The sequence below is a fragment of the Sciurus carolinensis genome, unplaced genomic scaffold (assembly GCF_902686445.1).
Source record: "Sciurus carolinensis unplaced genomic scaffold, mSciCar1.2, whole genome shotgun sequence".
NCBI lineage: Eukaryota > Metazoa > Chordata > Mammalia > Rodentia > Sciuridae > Sciurus > Sciurus carolinensis.
In genome coordinates, this window is record NW_025920124.1 from 798100 (window position 1) to 802131 (window position 4032).

The 4032-nt window shown below is 51.3% G+C and overlaps 1 pseudogene; it reads left to right on the top strand.

Annotated features, from left to right (window-relative positions):
• Positions 1 to 770: 770 nt before the first annotated feature.
• LOC124973868 (E3 ubiquitin-protein ligase ZNF598-like) lies at positions 771 to 3486 on the top strand (annotated as a pseudogene).
• Positions 3487 to 4032: the final 546 nt, after the last annotated feature.

The following is a 4032-nucleotide window of genomic DNA, read 5'->3' on the forward strand; positions in this document are numbered from 1 at the left end:
CTTTGAAAATAGAAAAAGATACATCAGGCAGTAAGGAGAAGTGGGATGTGCAAATCATTGTGGCAGTACTTTTAACAATCCTAATGGACACCATTAGTATGTGTTTAAATAAAGCCATTCTCATTGAAAACTGAAAATAGTCACTTTTTTTTCATTTTTAAATTTATTTGCTCTAATTAGTTGTACATGACAGTAGAATGCATTTTTACATTTTGATAGATAAAACATAAATAGAATGTAATATATAGTTCCTATTACAATGAAATTTACAAACACAAGGTATAATTTCATGGCTCCTAATGTGTTCACAGAATTGTTCAATAATGACATAATTTAATTTTAGGCATTGACTGTTTTAGTGTTCCTGGAATTGAACCCAGAACCTCATGCATGCTAATCAAGCATTCTATCACTGAGCTACACCACAGGTCCTTGCTCTAAATTTTGGTTTTGAGACATGGTTATGCTAAGTCACCCAGATTGAATTCAAACTTGTGATCCTCCCTCTTTAATCTCCTAAGTACTTGGGATTACAGGTGTGTGCGATCATGACCAGGCATCATTAAAATATCCTTTATCAGCATCTTTCCTGGAATTTACATATAATTTAATATTACATTATATATTTTTCATTTATTGTAATATTAATGTAACAAAATTCCTTCTTTCCAGTGTTCTGCTTTCATTCCTAATAATGATTTCTACCTAGACTTATGTAGATTTTACAGCATATCTTTCACCACATCATGAAATTAAAATGGAGCCCTGCCATGGCCACAGCGGGTGCCTAGAGTTGGCGCAGGGCCCTGGAAGCTGTGGCGGCTGCGGTGCCTAAGGGGGGCAGCAGGAGTTGCGTGCTGTGCTGCGGAGATTTGGAGGCCAAGGCGCTGGGCCGCTGTGACCATCCAGTGTGCTATGGCTGCTCCACCAAGATGCGGGTGCTGTGCTAGAAGTGCTACTGCACTGTGTGCCACGAGGAGCTGAGCTAGGTGGTCTTGAGAAGAAGCTTCCTGCCTTTGCCACAATCCCCATCCAGCAGCTACAGCACAAGGAGAAATATGACATGGACTTTGCAGATGGAAAGTTGTTTGCATTGTACAGGCAGCTGTTGCAGCATGAGTGCCCGCAGTGCCCCAGTTGCTGCCCTTTGGCCTCTTCAGGGACCTGGAGCAGCCCATGCAGAAGCAGCATGAGCTTTCCTCTGCAAGCTGTGCCTGGAGCACCTGAAGATCTTCAACTAGGAGCGCAAGTGCTACTCGCGCAAGGACCTGGCTTGGCACCACATGCAAGGGGATCCTGAAGACACATCACACCGTGGACACCTGATCGGCAAGTTCTGCGATGAGTGGTACCTGAACAATGATGAGCTGCTGAATCACTTGCACTGAGACTACTACTTAAGTCACTTCTGTGACTCAGATGTGGGCCAGGACTACTACAGAGGCTATACACACCTGAGTGAGCACTTCCCGGAGAAGTGCTTCCTGTGTGAGGAGTGCCGCTGCAGCACAGAGCAGTTCAGCCATGCCTTCAGCACTGAGATAGACCTCAAGGTGCACCGGACTGCCTGCCACAGCCTCAGCCTTGCTGAGGTACGCCAGAACCACCAGATTGACCTGCAGTTCAGTTTTGCACCAGGGCACTCACATCGGAGTGAGGAGATTGTCAGTGGTGAGGACTATGAGAGGTGGACAGGTACAACCCCTAGGGTCAATGGGGCTGGGTCAGCAGCCATGGACCCCAGCAGAGCCTTCAAGGAAGCTGGAGGTACAAGAGGGAAGAAGAGGTCCGAGAACTGGCTGCTGCCATCTGGGCATCAGTGGCTACACAGCTAGAGGAGACTCCCAGGAGCAAGAACCAGGAGGAGGGTGGTAGGCCTAAGAAGGAAGAGGCCACGGGCTGGGGCCCATGAGCCCCATGGACCCCAGTGCCTAACTCAGCCTCAGAGTGAAGGCCCAGGCCCCAGGGAGGTTTCAGCAAATGGTCCTGTAGGCCAGGAAGACTGCCTGGGCCTGGGTCCACTGCTCGCTCCCCAAAGCACCCTTCTACCCACTCCAAAATTCAAGGATGAAGATTTCCCCAGTCTCTGTGCTTCTACTTCCTCCTGCTGCACAGTGGCAGCCCCTGGTCTTGTGGGGCTAGCGCTGGTTAACCCTGGTCCCACCAGGGGTAGAAACACCTTCTAGGAGGAATTCCCTGCTCTGGTGTCCCCTGCATCCAAGTCCAGTACCATCCTAGGAAGCCTCATCTCTGCCTAGAACAGCAGTTGCTGCAAGAAAGGGGCTCCACCCACTCCAGGAGCCCAGGCTGCTGGTGGGAGCAGCCAGACCTTCAGAAAGACTGGAAAGGGGGTCAGGGGTGGACGGAAGTGTGACCTGCCCCCTGTGGAGGAGCAGGGAAGTGGCCTTGGGGCCCAGGAGTTGTGGGGCATGCCCACTGGGACAACTGCTTTTCTGCTGGGGCCAGCCTCTACCTAGACCTCCACCAAGGTTGGCAAGAAAAAGAAGGTGGGCTCTGAGAAAACTGGTACCACACTGTCCCCACCACTGCCCTCTGACCATACTCCAAAGCCTGGGCTGAGCAGGCCCCTGAAGCCCCTGTGAGTAGTGCAGAAGGGCCAGTAGCTGTCATCAACAATGGACACACAGAAGGGCCGACCCCGGCTCAGAGCACCCCCAAAGAAACCCTGGGGTTCCCAAGGCCTCTGGAGACTCTTCTCTGTCCCACTCCCCAGGAAGACTTCCCAGCCCTGGGACCCCTGCCCACCCAGGATGCCTCATCCCCCAGGCTTCAACACTATTGTGCTCCTGAAGGGCACACCACCCCCAACCCCACTGGGCCTGGCACCTTCTGTCCTCAAGACACCCCCAAGCACCAGCTTCTACAGCCTCCTCTCTAGTCACCACCCAGCCTGCATTCCCAGCCCCACCAATACCACCACCACGACCACCATCACAAAAGCACCCATGCTGGCATCCACACCATGAGCCTACTTGGTCCCGGAGAACTTTTGGGAGAGGAACCTGCAGCTCATCCAGTCTATCAAGGACTTTGTGCAGAGCAACAAGTCCTGCTTCAGCAAGTTTAAGAGCCACTTGGGGGAGTTCAGACAGGGAATGATCTCTGAAGCCCAGTACTAAAATAGCCACCAGGACCTGCTTTGGGAAAACTTCCAGAAGATCTTCAGTGAGCTGCTGGTGCTGCTGCCTGACATGGCCAAGCAGCAGGAGCTGCTGTCTGCACACACACACTTCTGCAGCTGTGAGAAGCCAGCAGGCACCAAGTCCAAGGGGAATAAGAAGAGTGCATGGCAGCCCAGCACCCAGCAGGTGGGTCTGGACTGCTGTGTGTGCCCACCTGCCAGCAGGTGCTGGTGCAGGGTGAAGTCAGTAGCCACCAGGTGCTGCTTGCTGCCCAGACAATGACTTCCCCTCCCTTCAAGCCATTGCCAGGATTATCATACAGCTCCTGCCAAAGGAGGCCTGATCTGTCACAACTGTGCACCTCCTTTCTCTTTCCTTCCTTCCTCCCACCAGCTGCCAGGCAGCCATGTAATGTCCTGGTAAGACTGCTGCTTGGACCTCTTGGTTGTCCAGGCCAGCCAGGGGGTCACCAGGAAAGTCCAACCTGTGTCGTCAGCACACCATCAAGCAGAAGTTCCACCCCTTGCTCAGCAGTGGGCCAGTCTTGGTTTTTATTCTTGTGCTTTTGGAAAGTGCCAGGGAGGGCAGGTCTGGGATGCCAGGACCTCTGCTTGTGGTCACAGCCAGAGACATCGGTGGCCCAAACTGGGTCCTCATGAGACTGAGCTGAAAGCTGTGGATTCCTTGGTGCTGGAGTTGGCTGTCCAGTGTGTCATATAAACATTTCATAATTCAAGAGTGTTCAGGAGTAAAAGCAGATAAAATTGTGCTACTTGGAGTTGAATCTTTCTATGAGATAAGCTGAATCTGGGATCTCAAGTTGCCTCTGACCTTTTATAAGACAGTTTATCTTCAAATAAATTTATTTTGCAGTGAAAAAAATAAATTA